This window comes from Onychostoma macrolepis, chromosome 12 (genome assembly GCF_012432095.1).
Source record: "Onychostoma macrolepis isolate SWU-2019 chromosome 12, ASM1243209v1, whole genome shotgun sequence".
In the NCBI taxonomy this organism is placed as follows: domain Eukaryota; kingdom Metazoa; phylum Chordata; class Actinopteri; order Cypriniformes; family Cyprinidae; genus Onychostoma; species Onychostoma macrolepis.
Window position 1 is genome coordinate 19,859,493 of NC_081166.1, and position 18,935 is coordinate 19,878,427.

General features: G+C 36.6%; 1 protein-coding gene and 1 long non-coding RNA gene across 5 annotated transcripts in view; one reads left to right on the top strand and one right to left on the bottom strand.

The window, feature by feature from the left end:
* LOC131550953 (ADP-ribosylhydrolase ARH1-like) overlaps positions 1-18,935 on the bottom strand; it is a 190,827-nt gene that overhangs the window by 66,399 nt on the left and 105,493 nt on the right. The window lies entirely within an intron of this gene.
* On the top strand, positions 12,981-15,261 carry LOC131550954 (uncharacterized). Its single transcript, XR_009273673.1, has 4 exons — positions 12,981-13,234; positions 13,660-13,749; positions 13,867-13,911; positions 15,069-15,261. It is a non-coding gene; the product is annotated as an uncharacterized LOC131550954 (long non-coding RNA).

Here is an 18,935-nt window from a genome sequence, read left to right on the forward strand (position 1 = left end):
AACCGAACTTTTATTTTGACGGGTTGCCGTGAGGATAGTTTTTCTCAAATGAAACGCTCGAATGCTCATGAAGTGACTCTCAGAGCAGTTCTGGAGATGCTGTTCATGTATTTATGTCCTCATTTAGTGAGACGACAGACGTTAATATCGCCGCAAGCGTCACGCGGTCTTCTGTATGAGTAGTGAACAAACCCACGCGTCTGCGCCATACATTAACACAGAGACACACAGAAGTCATATTTAAATAGACGTTTTGCGGCTTAATATTTACTAATAGGAGTGGGAGTGTGCTCACTTGTGTGTGTGCGCTTACGTTTGTTTGTGTTTGTGTGTGTGTGTGTGTGCGAACCGGGGCGGAACTCCGCTGTGCGCGCGATACAGAGAGCGCGACCATGTAACGTAGAGACAGAAATGACTTGCCGATTTCCATTGGGAAGCTTCTTAAAATAAATTTTCCTGAAGCAAACCCGGCGGTTTCATAGCTGCATCCATGTTAGCACGCATACACACAGGTTCGAAGACTGTTCTCGCCCCCTACAGTGCAATTCGGCTAGGTATACATCCGCGCTAAAATATCAAGGTGAAAGTCATCATAGCTTGCGTAGTATAGATCCAGCTCCCAGCCCAACTTTGAGAATAGATTAACGGTGATATTTTTTTTATCGCCCCATAAGAGTCTCACGTTAACGCAGCAAGTTAACGCCGATAACGGCCCACCACTAATATATATATATATAACACACACACACACACATACATACATACATATTGAATACAATAAAACTAAAAAAAATATAACAAATTAACTAAAATATAATAAAATACCTAACTACATAATACTACTATTGTTAGAAATTGCAACAAAATTAAAATAGAAATATAAACTTTTGAACTGCGGGTTTCGTCTGGTCAGAGGAGAACTGGCCCCCCGACTGAGCCTGGTTTCTCCCAAGGTTTTTTTTTTCTCCATTCTGTCACAGAGGGAGTTTTGGTTCCTTGCTGCTGTCGCCTCTGGCTTGCTCAGTTGGGGACACTTAATTTCAAGCGATTATCGCCGATTTGATTGCACAGATAATATTTAAACTAAACTTTAACAAGACAATAACATCTCTGAATTCAATAATGAAATGCCTTTAACTGAAAATTGAAAATTGAGTGTTTAATCTTATCATTATACATTACTGACACTCTATCCTCTAATTTGATACTGTTAAGTGCTTTGACACAATCTGTATTGTTAAAAGCGCTATATAAATAAAGGTGACTTGACTTGACATACATACATATACACATATATATACAGTACCCTCCAAAAGTTTTGGAACAGTGAAGACAATTGTTCTGTTGGCTGTGGAGTCAAGACATTTACAAATATGATTAAAAGATGAATACGAGACAAAACTACAGAATGTCACATTTTATTATTGGGTGATTCAACACATAGATGTTTTACCAGCTAAGAAGTTCAGCACTTTTAGAGTTTCATCCCCCTATCTGATGTGAGCATAAGTATTGGAACAGTTGCCTCACAGGTCTTTCTAAGTGATCAGCCGTGTCCTGTTGCATTAATTCTTCAGATATTAAAAGCTATATCCATTACTTCCGCGTTCTGAATCTTGCATTTGTTGATGACACACACAAACCAGGATGAAGATGAGGGAGCTGACTTTGAGAGAAAAGCAAGCAATTTGGATGCTAAAAGAAAAGAGGAAGTCAATTAGAGCTGTAGCAAAAACAAAGGGCATGGAGAAATCAAGAGTTTGGAAACCACCAGCAACCAACAACTATCTGATCGGCTGAGTAAACAACAGTAGTTGATGACAGACAAATCATAAAAGCTGTGAAAATGAACCATAAAAGACGTGTCTGTAAAATCACCAACAACTTCCAGAAAGCTGGGGTGATGATCTGACAATCTACTGTCGTCAGGAGACTTTGACACAGAATTACAGATGCTACACAGCAAGATACAAACCTCTGACCAGCTCCAAAAATAGAAAGGCAAGATTAGAGTTTGCAAAAAAGCACAAAGGTGAGCCAGAAGAGTTTTGGAACTGTGTTTATGGACCGATGAGACAAAGATGAACCTTTATCGAAGTGATGGGAAAGCAAAAATGTGGAGAAAAAAAGGGAACTGTAATGATCCCAAGCATACAGCCTCATCTGTAAAGCATGGTGGAGGTGGTGTCATGGCATGGGCATGCATGGCTGTCTCTGGAACAGGCCCTCTCAACTTTACTGATGATTTAATGTGTGATGACAGTAGCAGAATGAATTTGGAAGGGTACAAAACCATCTTGCCTACCAATATTCAAGAAAATGCCACCAGATTCATTGGGAAGTGCTTCATATTACATCAGGACAATGACCCAAAACACCCTGCCAGTTCAGTCAAGGAATTTATAAGGCCAAAGAAATGGAAAGTCTTAGATTGCCCAAGTCAATCTCCAGATTTAAATCCGATTGAACATGAATTTGACCAGCTGAAGAGGAGAGCAAAGGCAGAAACTCCCCAAAACAAGCAACAATTGGAATTGGCTGCATTAAAGTCTGGGAAAAGTATTTCAAAGGATGAGACCAAGAGTCTGGTGATGTCTATGGGTCACAGACTCATTGCTGTGATTGTGTGCAAGGGATCTGCAACTAAATAATAGCTTTTAATCTTTTATATCTGCCTTATGTTCAACTGTCCCAATACTCATGCTCACATAATATATATATATATATATATATATATATATATATATATATATATATATATATGTATATATGTATGTATGTATATTATGTGAGCATAAGTGTTACAAGTTAAAAGCATTCTCTGTTAGCATTCTCAGAATCAGAATCAGCTTTATTGCCAGGTATGTTTACACATACTAGGAATTTGTTTTGGCTCCACAGTGCGACAGAATGACAGTGACAAGACAAAACACAGATAATAAAGATAATATACAAATATATGAAATAGACAATGTGCAAAATAGCACAAACACAATATACAAAATAGACGATTTAGTATGTACAGGTATGTTAGGTGCAAATTTGAAATGTAATAAGTATGTGTTAAATAAATAAATGTGTGATAGTGTTGTGTGTTTCATGTTTATTGTTAAGTGTTCAAGTGTTCATGAGATTGGACTACCTGAGGGAAGAAACTGTTCCTGTGCCTGGCCGTTCTGGTGCTCAGAGCTCTGTAGCTTCGACCAGACGGCAACAGTTCAAAGAGGGAGAGTGCTAGATGTGAGGGGTCCAGAGTGATTTTGCCAGCCCTTTTTTTTCACTCTGGATAAGTACAGTTCTTGGAGACTGGGGAGGGTTGTACCAATGATTCGCTCAGCAGTCCGGACTACCCTCTGTAGTCTTCTGAAGTCAGATTTGGTAGCTGAGCTGAACCAGACAGTTATTGAAGTGCAGAGGACGGATTCAATGATGGCGGAGTAGAACTGTTTCAGCAGCTCTTGTGGCAGGTTGAACTTCCTCAGCTGGCAAAGGAAGTACAACCTTTGTTGGGCCTTTTTGACAATAGAGTCTATGTGAATGTCCCACTTCAGGTCCTGAGAGATGGTGATGCTCAGGAATCCGAATGACTCCACTGTTGTTACAATGCTGTCCATGATGGTGAGTGGGGGGAGTGCAGGGGGGTTTCTCCAGAAGTCCACGATCATCTCCACTGTTTTGAGTGTGTTCAGCTCCAGGTTGTTAAGACTGCACCAGACAGTCAGTTCTTTAACCTCTTGTCTCTAGGCAGACTCGTCACAGTCCTGAATGAGGCCAATGACTGTGGTGTCATCTGCAAACTTCAGGAGTTTGACAGAGGGGTCTTTAGAGGTGCAGTCGTTGGTGTAGAGGGAGAAGAACAGTGGGGAGAGGACGCAACCCTGAGGAGCTCCAGTGCTGATCGTACGGGTGCTGGATGAGAATTTTCCCAGTCTCACTAGCTGCTGCCTGTCTGTCAAGAAGCTGTTGATCCGCTGACAGATGGAGGTGGGCACGGAGAGCTGAGTTAGTTTGGGAAGGAGGAGGTTTGGAATGATCGTGTTAAAAGCTGAGCTGAAGTCCACAAACAGGATCCTCACATAAAAATTCCACGTTGTCGGATGATACATCAAAATCGTCTTCCATTGTGATGACCTGTACTTCTAAATATCTTTAGATCTTCACAGTGGCAGGGGACACTTCCACAATCTCTGTGCACTGTGTAAACAATGAGTGACGTATACACGTGACAGATCACTTCCGGCGCTTGCGTAAACTACGCCAGAGCACATACAGACGTCACGCACCGGATGCCGTGCAAACTTGACATGTCTACTCTCAAATGAAGTAAGTATTACCGAAAACAAATATTCTGTGATAAAGTAATCTGTATGAAACCAAGGACATGTCCAGTTTTTCCGTCTGGTCTCATTATCTCTAATTAGGTCACGCCCACGCGCTGCTCACGCTATTGTTATTACAAATCTCCACGCGAGACAGGCAGCATGTAAACGCCCACACCACCGTAAACAAAGCAGCAACGCGTTCATCTAGGATACTTTTCAGTTTTGGAAGAACACGCTGTGAGGAATAAGCCTTGTATTTACCTCAGAAACGCGCTGAGAGGAAAAAGCCTTGTATTTACCCCCAGAAGACACGCTGAGAGGAAAAAGCTTTGTTTACCTCACAAACGAAACGCGAGCGCAGCTGGAGCCGGCGGAGGAGGATATATTTTATACAGAGTAAGTAATGTTTCTTATTGGCATTCGATAATGTGTTGCTGTGACAAAGTTGAATGCATTTACTAGTCGAACTTTTCCCAAACTATAACTCCGGAATAAAATGTGTGAAATCGAGTGCAACATTTTGAAATATGATTGCATTTAAATGTTGCACGATGTGAGGATAGTTATATGTTATATAAAATGTTGTTTTTGCATTGTATGATAATACATGCAAAGCATGTGTGCATCTATGTTATAAAATCATGTGGGCAATATTGGTGATTGCTAATGTAATAATATAGTTGATCCTGATAAGCCTATCAACATGCTCACTAATTTATTTATTCATTTTAGTGTGTGTGTGTGGGGGGGGTACTTTATTTATTTTGAATAGTAACAATATGTAGGCCTATATATTATAATAAATATAATGTACTGTTTTTGCTGTACTTTGGATCAAATAAATGCAGGCTTGGTGAGCTGAAGACAATTCTTAAAAAAAACCAAAAACATTACAAATCTTTCTGTTTAAATAATTTGACTGGTAGTGTATGTATTGTCACCATGTTTGCTTTGTCTTTGTCCGTTCATTGTGTTGCTAATGTCTGTTTTGTGTTTTCTCATGCAGTTTCTGCTGTCTCCCATTTTCCTGGGTTCCAGTTTCCTGTCACTGTTTTAGATATTTTGGATATTGCACCCACGATGTCTTGACTCTTCTGTTGTTTATTTGTTTGTTTGTTCCTAATAAACTGTTTAACTGCACTCGCAAGTGAATCTCAAGTTATTTTATGTGATAGTTATATGTATACACATTACACTTTCTTGAAACTCTTCCCTCTCAGTCAGACACCTGACTCAATGGCTCATTATGGAGCTCATTATGCGGGCCTTTGTCTTCTCTGGTGTGAGTCACAGCATTATCCAGGATAGTTCACGCCCTCTCGCATAGACCCTTTCTACTCAAAAAGTGACTTACAAAATATAAATCAATATATTGTTTTCTCTGCATGAGTGAGTTAGACTATTTTCAGATCATTTTGAAGCAAATATTCTAGGCTACAAGATCCAGTTCTCAAAAGTCTTGTGAACAAATGTTCTGTATGTGTTTTATGGCCTTATTTCAGTTACTTTAAAATTTTTGTTTTTTTCTAACCACGCATAAACGTTGTTTTCTCAAAAACACAAGCACATACGTACATGCTGCTCACATATTATTGTAGCCCAGTTTGTAATGAATACAGTGTCTTTAGACCTTAGCCATTAAAAGGTTTTTAAGCAACTGAAAAAAGCACAAATGTCAGGGCATGTCAAAACTTTTCTGGGGCCCCAAAACACCCTCAGACCCCAGAGGGTTAAGGCCCCCCAAAAGCCCTGGATAGTCCAAAAAAAAAAATATATATATAGCTGCAAGCAGCGATGGCGGGCCCAAGCCGTCAGTGCAAACGCCACCCCGGTGGCATCAGGAAAACTGTGCCCAGCGGGCACATGCATTACAGTAACCCTCTGGCAGTCTGGTTTTGAGGGATACCGTAATGAAAGGGTTAATCCAAACTATCAAGACTGTGAAATACACACACACAAACACATACAAACAACAATATATAAAATTTTGGTAACACTTTCTATAAGATTTCCGTTATTAACATTAACTATTAATATGAACAATAATTATATAGCTTTTATTAATGCTAGTCTCTCTCTATCCTCTCTCTCTCACACACGCTCTCACACACACACACATACATAAAGAACAATATGTAAATCTTTTGTAACACTTTAACAAGTTTTTAGTTTTTAACATTATATAAGTTAACATGAAGTTAACATGAACAATAGTTTTATAACATTTGTGACCCTGGACGGCAGTCTTAAGTGTCAGTTTTTTGAAATTGAGATTCATGCATAAGCTTTCCATTGCTGTATGGTTTGTTAGAATAGGACAATATTTGGCGGAGATACAACTATTTGAAAATCTGGAATCTGAGGGTGCAAAAAAAGAAAAAAATATTGAAAAAAAATCGCCTTTAAAGTTGCCCAAAGAAGTTCTTAGCAATGCATATTACTAATCAAACATTATGTTTTGATACATTTACTGTAAGACATTTACAAAATATCTTCATGGAACACGATCTTTACTTAATATCCTAATGATTTTTGGCATAAAAGAAAAATCTATAATTTTAACCCATACAATGTAGTTTTGGCTATTGCTACAAATATACCCCAGCGACTCAAGATTTGTTTTTTGGTCCAGTGTCACATTTATGAATCTTGGTTAATGATATGTTCAAAATTGACTACTACATTATTAACCCTTTAACGCGTACGATCACACCAGTGTGATCAGTCTTGGCTGGTCCCAGGAGCGTACGATCACACCAGTGTGATTAGAACGTTCAGTACGTCACGTCATCAACTGCTGAATTCAAATCTGCTTTCTGGCGCGGAGCTAGATCAGACGCGCGAGCGCTTGTCATATTATCACTTATTCAGTGTTATTCAGTAACCATATAATGCTTATTTTAGATTTCAGACATTTAAATACACATAAGCACTAGCAAAACCATAGATTTATAGTTTGTAAAATATACGCTGATGTCTATGGAAGCAGCAATAATGATCCTTACAAATATATAATCTGACATGTTTTATTGATATCATACAGATTGTGTAGATAACTTTAAAGTTTACTCTGCTCTTCTCCCAGTTTACTGGAGACTTACTTTAACGTGTTTCGGGAGGAGAGAAAAAACTCACGCCGGTGGCTCAGCTAGAATATTTTAAACTCACGTGTGAAAGGGTTAATTAAAATTTCTGGTTAATGTACATCAGTTACTGTACCATGAACTAACAAAGATTTTTTTACTAACATCGAAAATATAGTAAAGCATATGTTGTTCATACATAGTTTGTTAGTTTTGAATTAAGTAATGTGAAAAACTATATTATTGAACTATACTAGTTAACATAACATTAATTAACATTAATTGTTATAATTATTGTTCAAGTTAAAAATTTATTAATACATTATTAAAATTTAAAGTTGTATCTTAACATTAGTTCATGTTCTGTGAATTAATGTAGAAAGAATACTGACAGCACAGAACATTTCAGCTGATTCTATGCATTATTTTTCATTCTGATACACAGACAGGCAGATATCAGGCAGCTCATGAGAATTAAGGTCATGCCTCCATCTGGTGGTCATCCTTGGTATTACACTCTTCACCTTTAAACCAATTTCAGTGATATTTTTAATTGTTTTGTGGCCCCTGAGCATTATACATTTTTGAAACTAAGCATGTTTCCTCAGAATGACTTGTTATATTTATGTAAAAAGTTTTGAAGTGTTTGGAAACTGCACTTTAAAGATAGTAAAAAAAAAAATAGCAGTAATTTTCTTATATTACTTTAATAAATCACCATTGCCACACCGTTCGAGATATCCTAAATCCGTCCGCAATTGAAAATCTTCAGTATATTGGCATCATGTTGACAAAGTTTGGTGTGAATTACTTGTTTCTGCTTGGAGGAGTATGAATTTATTTACAGCCTGTTTTCTCAAAAAACAAACATTAAAATAAAAATTGCCGACTTCCTGTTGCTCGTAGCTAATGACTGTAAATTAGAAAGTTATCCGGCTTAATAAGAACAATTTGTGTACCGAGGTTGGTGTCTGTAGCTAAAACTAATCCCCCCACTTTTGACAAAAGGTGGCGCTATAGAGTGCCTCTTCCGCGCCCATTTATGAGCTTTTGCCGGTGTCTAACTATCATTAATATGGATATGTGTATTGAGTTTCATGGAATTCTAAGCATGTTATCTGCCTCAAAATCACCGGAAAAGAATATTCAACTTTGACATATTAGCATGGCAACAATATTTTAGATATCAATATTCCCTTCACAGTTTTACATCTGCCATGTTTTGTCATTATTCTGATGAAGTTTGAAGCAAATCGGGTAAAAATAAGATGCTGAATTCAAAGCATTTTCGAAAATGACACATTTCCTGGTGCCAGTTGGTGGCGCTTTAACTTTTACTCATAATAGTCACATCTATTCGATCGGCATCATACAACGAACAAACCCCTGACGTTTGATCAAAATCAGACAATGTATGTGGATGTTATTAGACATTTCCTGTCTCTCATTTTTCGCCATAATTCCTCAGAGGAGAATATCAAATTCCAGTGCATGCGCTTTTCAAACAGCCTTGAATAGCCGACTTCCTGTTGAGCGGAGCCTATGACATAGAGCGCAAAATTTGTTCGGCTCAATGAGATCTATATGTGTACCGAGTTTCATATGAACACGTGCAAGTATGTGTGAGCTACACATGAAGTTTTCAGACTGTGTTCGAGGGTTCGCTGTAGAGCCCCTGTGCCACGCCCAGGTCCCAGCCTCTGCGGCGTCCTAATGACCGCAGATTCCAACGTGTGTGCAAATTTTCAAGAGTTTTTGAGCACGTTAAGGCCCCCAAAAAGCCCCGGATAGTCGAAAAAAATAAAATAAATAAATAAATAATCCTGAAGGAAACAATAGGGCCCTGCGCCATTCTGGCTTGGACCCTAAATATAGCTGCAAGCAGCGATGGCGGGCCCAAGCCGTCAGTGCAAACGCCACCCCGGTGGCATCAGAAAAACTGTGCCCAGCGGGCACATGCATTACAGTAACCCTCTGGCAGTCTGGTTTTGAGGGATACAGCAATGAAAGGGTTAATCCAAACTATCAAGAATGTGAGAGACACACACACACAAACACACAACAATATATCAAATTTTGGTAACACTTTCAATAAGGTTTCAGTTATTAACATTAACTATATTAATTAATATGAACAATAATTATATAGCTTTTATTAATGTTAGTCTCTCTCTATCCTCTATCTCTCACACACGCTCACACACACACACACACACACATAAAGAACAATACGTAAATGTTTTGTAACACTTTTCAACAGGTTTTTAGTTTTTAACATTATATGTTAACATGAAGTTAACATGAACAATAGTTTCATAGCATTTGTGACCCTGGACGACAAAACCCAGCAGGCACACAACGTCATAAGACTTAGGTCGTGATGTCAGGTAACCAAAATTCAATGTCAAGCCAACGTCTAATGACAACGTTACTGTGACATCCAATACTGACGTCAGCTGACGTTGATATTTTGTTGTTTTTAGGTTGTGTTGTAAAGTAACCAAAATCCAACGTCGAGTCAACGTCTTAAGCCAACGTCATATTGATGTCAAATACTGACATTTAGTCGTCAGGTATGGCGACCAAAACCTGACATTTAGTCGTCAGGTATGGCAACCAAAACCCAACGTCTACTAGACGTCATAATGGTAGCGTCCACACAACGTCAAACTCTAACATCATTAGACGTTGATATTTAGTTAGATTTAGGTTGGGGCATTAACTAACCAAAATCCAACATCAAGCCAACGTCTTAAGCCAACGTCATATTGATGTCAAATACTGACATTTAGTCGTCAGGTATGGCGACACAAACCTGACATTTAGTCGTCAGGTATGGCAACCAAAACCCAACGTCTCCTAGACGTCATAATGGTAACGTCCATACAACGTCAAATTCTAACATCATTAGACGTTGATCTTTTGTTAGTTTTAGGTTGTGGCATTAACGAACCAAAATCCAACGTCTTAAGCCAATGTCATATTTATGTCAAATACTGACATTTAGTCGTCAGGTATGGCGACCAAAACCTGACATTTAGTCGTCAGGTATGGCAACCAAAACCCAACATCTCGTAGACGTCATAATGGTAACGTCCACACAACGTCAAACTCTAACATCATTAGACGTTGATCTTTTGTTAGTTTTAGGTTGTGGCATTAACTAACCAAAATCCAACGTCGAGCCAACGTCTCAAGCCAACGTCACATTGACGTCAAATACTGATATTTAGTCGTCAGGTATGGCAACCAAAACCCAACGTCTCCTAGATGTCATAATGGTAATGTCCACACAACATCAAATTCTAACATCATTAGACGTTGACATTTAGTTAGTTTTAGGTTGTGGCATTAACAAACCAAAATCCAACGTCAAGCCAACGTCTTAAGCCAATGTCATATTTATGTCAAATACTGACATTTAGTCGTCAGGTATGGCGACCAAAACCTGACATTTAGTCGTCAGGTATGGCAACCAAAACCCAACATCTCGTAGACGTCATAATGGTAACGTCCATACAACTTCCAACTCTAACATCATTAGACGTTGATCTTTTGTTAGTTTTAGGTTGTGGCATTAACTAACCAAAATCCAACGTCGAGTCAACGTCTTAAGCCAACGTCATATTGATGTCAAATACTGATATTTAGTCGTCAGGTATGGCGACCAAAACCCAACATCTCGTAGACGTCATATTGGTAACGTACACACAACGTCCAACTCTAACATCAATAGACGTTGATCTTTAGTTAGTTTCATGTTGTGGCATTAACTAAACAAATTCCAACGTTGAGCCAACGTCTTAAGCCAACATCATACTGATGTCAAATTCTGACATTTAGTCATGAGGTACACTGTAAAAAAAAAAAAAATCTATTTTACGGAATATAACTGTACATATTTACAGTATTTTTCTGTTATTTTAAATTATAAGTAAAATTCTGTAAAACAACATCTATAAATTAAAAACTTGACTGTTATTTTAAGTAAGCTATTATATCTTTAATGACAAATTATAGTAGTTCTCATTTTTTTAACACAGGAAAATGGCTATATTATTTATACTGTATTTTTTCTGTATTCTTAAATTGCATGTAATTTAAATGTAAAATTACACAAATAATCTGTAATATGTAGTTCATTATATTAAAGGTTTATGCCCATACTAGCTGTTTAGCATTTTTCTTTGTAATTTTAAAGTACATCATATTAGTTTTATATTTAGGTGTTTTTACATTTAACAATTCTGAACACAAATATAGCTGACTTACATCAAATAATGCATAGTCTGTTTTTAAAGAGTAAAGCTGCACTACTCTCCAGGTTGAAACTTTCAGGCCTCTGCCCACACACCAGTTGATCCAAATTACTTTGCAAAGGAAATTGTGAACAGAGAAAAGTACACATAATCTTTAAAAGCTCAAACTCTCCAAAAAAAAAAAAAAAATCCATTGACTTTCACAAACATGGCATACAGCCATTGTAAATTATTGGTATGTTATCTGATCAGAATGTGCATTTGTTATTTGTGTGAGAGAAACCCTATACCTACGGAGAAATTTGAAATTAGAAAAAAAACAGAGCATGGAGAAAAGGGTCTGAAAGGACTGGAATGCATACCATAAAATTTTGAATCCTTGATTTGTCAAATGTGCATGTCTGCATTATGGAAAGACCATAATTTACCATAGTTTACATTTTCCCATACCATGAATGCTGTAACGGCATTACCACTGCAGTCAACAGTGTAATCTGTAGACAAATGTTGCAATTATGACAGTATTTGCATTGTGTTACTGTGGACAAAGGAATAAACCTAAACCAACAGGTGGTGTAACACTGTCTGCAATACAGCAAAGGGTCAGATACAGAAAATGCCACAGTTGTATGCACAGCTGCATTTAGGCATAAGAGTGGTTATACAGTTGAGACAAGGGATTTGCTAAAGTTCAAAAGGGTCATTATTGGTCATGTGAATGTAACTGTCCCAGATAGCACACGTACGTCTGCAAGATGTCTGTTAAAGATCTCTTGATCTGGAAAGCATCTGCTGTCTACAAACGTCTGACAGATGTCTTTCAGATGTCAGTTTTACATACAGTCTAAATCATAAACATCTTAAAGACATCTAATAGACGTCTATTTGACATCTAAAAGGAGACGTCCTATAGACGTATTGCAGATGAGCAAACACTCTAAAAAATACGTCTTGCAGATGTAAATGCAGACGTCAAATAGACGTCTCCGAGATGTACGTGTGCTATCAGGGTGTAATTTACGAGTATAGACAGACATGTACACACTGTCTGTACTCCTAAACCTAACCCTATTTTAACTCTAAATTCATAGGGAAATTATAGGTGAATAGTGAATAGCACACATACACTTGTAATCATAAGTGAAAACACCATTTTACCAATTAATTACATGTAACAGCCTAAAAAATAAAAATCAATATACATACATATTTGCTATCTTTTGTTTAAAACTATTTTTTTCTACAGTTGCAATGTTATTTGATGTCTCTCTTTGTTGCTTTAGTCGTGATTGGTTAATCTAAACGTCATCCAGGAATCTGGCCAATGACAACTGGGCACGCCTCCTACCGCTCAAATTTGAATTTACACACCAGTCCGTTGCTGCTCTGTTTATCTGCAGTCCTGCTCCGTTCAGTGCAGTAGTAATGGCTTTTACATGGATTATCACATCTGACAGATGAATTCTTATTTTGACCGATTTTGAGTTATGCGGTGCAGATTGAGAACGAAAAAGCGCAAATATGAACACAGACACAATGGCTAATGGACACATATTGCAAACGGCAGAAGGTAAATACCATTTATAATTTTTCTACTGTTACTGTTAAAGTGATATGCTAATCGCGATGACATAATCTGTTACTGTTTTGATATTATGTTTTAATAAAGATAAGGCTGTGTAATGACGATGTTGTGGCCATGATTTAAAGTGACTACTTTGTGTTTTTAAATATTTGTTTATATCGCGGAATGTAAATATATCCACGTAACATAGTGCTACGAGTTACTGATGTTTTAATAGAGAAACATGCATGAATGACAGAATAAATAGCGGGACATGTATGATGTTAATACAGAAGGCCGCCGTTTGCTGATCTTATTTTTAATAACAGTATGAAATAGAAAAAATAACTAACGTTATATTGTTATTTTATTGTAAAATAAAATGCCTCACTGTGGAACATGAAAAACTGGCATATACACTTGTTCAACAGAGAGGACATGAAACCACCATTCTTGGACTCTGAAGAATACTATGCAAACCATGCTTTTGGATCTACTGTTAAGTTTTTGTAATAAAGCTGGTGAGTAGGCAAAATTTCTGTAAGCCCATGTCCCTGTCAGTAAGTCAACAATATTGTTCTATTAAACCTGTGTGTGTGTGTGTGTGTGTGTGTGTGTGTTTTCCTCTCATGGTCCAGAGGTTTTGGGATTGAAAATCTTCTGCCACATGATCTTCCGTAAAAGTGAGTATACATGTCATACTAACATTAATTCTTTAAATGATCATGTGCTATTATATGTGCTGAAATGTGAACACAGCAAAGCAGGTAAACTCTGCACCAAGGCACCACTCTGATTCAAAGTTCATTCTTGAGTTTAGCTCACTCAGCATGAAAATTCCCTCATCATTTTCTCACCCTCATGTCTTTTTTGATCTTCTTTTGTGTTCCACAGAAAAAAGTCAGTTATGCAGATAGGAAAAGACATGGGTGAGTAAATGATGACATATCCACCTTATTCTTCACATAAAAATGGGCCATTTGTAGATTTTATGGGTCTTGCTTCCAGTCTCTTTTACTTCCAAATATTTTTAGCTGTACAGAACCGCTCGTTTTGCTGCTTGATATTGCAAATTGGTGTGTCTTACCATGTTATTTTAGTGTATTAGCTTAATTATGAACACACTGGTTTGTAATGCAAACAGTTTTACCGTTTACTGCATGTTGTTATTCTTGTCGTTGTTTCCCTATAGCGGCTAATGAACAGGAAGTCTCGCCCATAGGCTTACTTCCTTGTTTAGGAATAAGGTGGATAAGTATGATATCTTGAGTAATTTAATGATCTCCTCAAGTAGATTTGTTAGACATTTCACCCCCTTGTGATAGAAAAACAGTGTAAACCGATTAATAATTATATTAGTTATAAATATACAGGTATTAGCATATTAGCAATTGATATAAATATTAATTCTTTACATTTTTTGGTGTACTAATTGGCATTTTTCTGGGTACAAAATCTATTTACTTTATGATACATCTGAGAAAAGTTGTTCATTGTTGTGTATACTAATTTCTTTATAACTACCATCTCAAAGTAGAGTACACACACAGCTACTGTGGGTAACGTGCCTTGCTCAAGGGCACCTCAGGCCCTGTTTACACTAGTGCATTTTTTAAAAGAGCGCTGTTCATTCACTCATCTACATTTCCTGCCAGTATTGAGACTTGAACCCATGACCTTCAGGTTACAAGTCTGACTCTCTAACCATTAGGTCACAACTAGATCATTAAATTAGATCAGAATGTCTCATAATGTCAAATGTTGTTTATAGAAAAGGTACACAAATGAAGTCCTTTTCAATAAATCTCTTTTTTTATTTTATTTTTTATTTAACCCCCAGATGCAGCAAGGATCCAGCTGATTACTTCAGATTTGGTGGACTGCTCTTTATCTGCTGTGACTGTCACTTCTGGTGCAGAATCATGGACCTTTATTTGTATGTTTTGATTTTACTTATTACACTTGTGTAGCTAGTATTCAGGATTAAAATACAATGTAATTTTGTCCACATATATTATCAGAGCTATATGGAATCCAATAGGGTCAGTCAAATATTGAGAAAAACACTATAAACCTGATTGGGAAAATACAAGCTAAAATACAGTTCCTCCACAATCTTTTCAAAGAAAAATCATGATACTATAACCCTAACTTGTAAGATAAAAATTTAATTTTTAGTTTTTCAATTGCTCCTCAAGAATTCCTCCTCAGGAATTTGTTTACATAAATTTACATCTAAATAATGAAACAGTTTTAAGCATGGAATACACTACACGACTTCTGAACAGATTTTTAAAACAGATTTTTGACTTACCGACTTTGTAAATAATGACAAAGGAAAGCTGGGCATCATATACTTAAGCCTGGAATACACTACACGATTTTTGCCCTGATTTTCCGCCAATTTACAGTCAGGAGAAGTTGACGCTAGTTGCCGAAAGTCAGAGCCAGTCTGCAGATTTGAGATGACAGATTCCATTGAAAATTGCATAGTGTATGATAGTCACAGGCTCCAGTTTTTTAAGCTTCAGACTCTGATTCTATCCAGTCGGAGGATATCAAACGTTTGATATTTTCAGCCGATTTTACAATGCATATTGTTTTCATTTGTAATGCGTCTCCTAGCAACAAGGCTCATGTTTCTGAGTGAGTTTGTTGTGATCGGAACAACTTTAAAGTCTGGTAGTGTATGATCCTCAGTCATGTAGTGTATGATGCCCAGTTTTCCTTTGTCGCTATTTACAAAGTCAGTATATGTATGATGCCTAGTGTTTTAAAAATCTGTTCAGATTTTAAAAGTCATGTAGTGTATTCCAGCCTTTAGAATTAACAGTCATTTGAAACAGTGGCAATCTTGTAGATGTTTTGTATTTCTTCTTTTGAGAATATTTAATTCAACTTCTGATCAAACTGTTCTGTTAATTGGTACAGTATTGTAAATGTTGAAATGTATTTCCTTTCAAATTTGTACTTTTTTTTTCTTCAAAAACTGAATGATTACATTTTCAGTTTTGTACAGTATATGTACAGACTTTGTATTTTGTCTTTCAAAATAAAACTTTTAATTTACAATCTTGAGCATGCTTTAACACTTTCATTTTTTGTTTTTTTGTTTTTTAATAACCTGTAAAATAACAAGTGTTTCTCTGCAGAACTTTTGGGCTAGTGCTTTCAGCACTTTATTGAATGCGTTTGATCATAATAATCTAGGAAAAAACTGTAAAATGATAGTGTTCCTCTGTACAGTGTTTAGTGATGTCACTTTATTGAATTTGTCAGTAATAATCTAAGACAAATCCATAAAATAACAGTTTTGCACTGTAAAAAAGAAAGAAAGTGTCCAATGACTGGCAGTAGCGGCTGCCAAACAAAAACCATAAAACTGAAGTAATTTTTTTAAAAATGGGACAATCCACGCTCGTATAATGGTGGAATACCATTCATAGGCCTTAAATACGGGACGATTCTATGTTAATGTCAAGCCCTGTTTGCAAATATGTGCTAATATTGCCAACTTCTTGGAAAATTATGGCAGACTGCTGATATTACTGAACTCATAGTGTGAAATATCCCAAAACATTGCTTTTGGTACCATATAATAGTCATAAATTGCTCAGTCAGTTGTTCTTTGTTCTCTCTTTTGTGTACATGCAACAGACCCAAGTAAATGTTAAGAGATGTGTTCACATCCTCACTGCCTTTCAGCATCAACATCAGGAAGGTTTTAGGTTTTGAAATTGCGTGATATCAGTTGTGTCTCCAGAAGATAAAAACCTAGCAGTTTGGGTGGGCCCATGATCTTCCATCTAGCACCACAGTAGAACCAATGTGACTTCTACATTATATATGACAAACTTGACACAAACTATAACAAGCGGTTCATAATGTGTTATATATAATCAATTATTTGGACATTTAACTTTTGTGACTTTTGTGTTCACAGGTTGACAAATGTGGTAATGGCCAGTTTCAATAGGGATGTAATGCAATGTCTGTCCAACGTTGAAATCAATTTAACTTTGGTTTCTGAAGTCAACCCGATTTTCATTTTCAACCAAAATGCAACATCTGTCCAACTTTGGAGATTGACGGCAATTTGACGATGGGTTCTGACGTTAATCTTACGTTGGGTTCTGACGTCAACCTGATTTTAATTTTCAACCAAAATGCAACGTCTATCCAACGTTGGAGATTGACGTCAATCTTACGTTGGGTTCTGACGTCAGTCTGATTTTCATTTTCAACTAAAATGCAACGTCTATCCAACGTTGGAGATTGACGTCAATTTGACGTTGGGTTCTGACGTCAACCTGATTTTCATTTTCAACCAAAATGCAATGTCTGTCCAACGTAGGAGATTGACGTCAATCTGACGTTGTGTTCTGACGTCAACCCGATTTTCATTTTCAACCAAAATGCAACGTCTATCCAACGTTGGAGATTGACGTCAATCTGACGTTGGGTTCTGACGTCAACCTGATTTTCATTTTCAACCAAAAAGCAACGTCTGTCCAGCGTTGGAGATTGACGTCAATCTTACGTTGGGTTCTGACGTCAATCTGACGTTGGGTTCAGACGTCAACCTGATTTTCATTTTCAACCAAAATGCAACGTCTATCCAACGTTGGAGATTGACGTCAATTTAACGTTGGGTTCTGACGTCAATCTGACGTTGGGTTCTGACGTCAACCCAAATTTCATTTTCAACCAAAATACAACGTCTCTCCGACGTTGGAGTCCAACGTCAACCTGACGTTATATTGACGTCCGGTGCCTGCTGGGAAGTGTCAATTTTTTGAAATTGAGATTCATACATCATCTCAAAGCTGAATAAGCTTTCCATTGATGTATGGTTTGTTAGAATAGGACAATATTTGGCTGAGATACAACTATTTGAAAATCTGGAATCTGAGGGTGCAAAAAAATCTAAATATTGAGAAAATCGCCTTTCAAAGTTGTCCAAATGAAGTTCTTAGCAATCCATATTACTAATCAAACATTAAGTATTGATACATTTACGGTAAGACATTTACAAAATATCTTCATGGAACATGATCTTTACTTAATATCCTAATGATTTTTGGCATAATAGAAAAATCTATCATTTTGACCCATACAATGTAGTTTTGGCTATTGCTACAAATATACCCCAGCGACTTAAGACTGATTTTGTGGTCCAGGTTCACATTTATGAATCTTGGTTAATGATGTGTTCAAAATTGACTACTACATTATTAATTAAAATTTCTGGTTAATGTACATCAGTTACTGTACCATGAACTAAAATAAAGATTTTTTTACTAACACAAAGAAATATAGTAAAACATATGTTGTTCATACTTAGTTTGTTAGTTTTGAATTAACTAATGTTAAAAACTATGTTATTGAACTATACTAGTTAACGTGAACAATAATTAGGTAACACTTTATAACAACTGCACATTATAAATCATTAGTTAAGCATTAGTAAATAGTCAATCCATCCTTTACAAAGCATTGTTCCAGCATTAACAGGCATTAGTAAGTATTTTATAAATACAGCTATAATTTTTTTGTTCTTTATATATATATAATGTTTAATAATTGTATTTTCATACTTATTAATGATCAATTTAACATTTCTAAATTATTACGTTCATTACAAACCAGTTATTTAGGAGTTGTCAGTGGTTCATAAGATCATTTAGAAAGTTCTTGTTCGTTTATT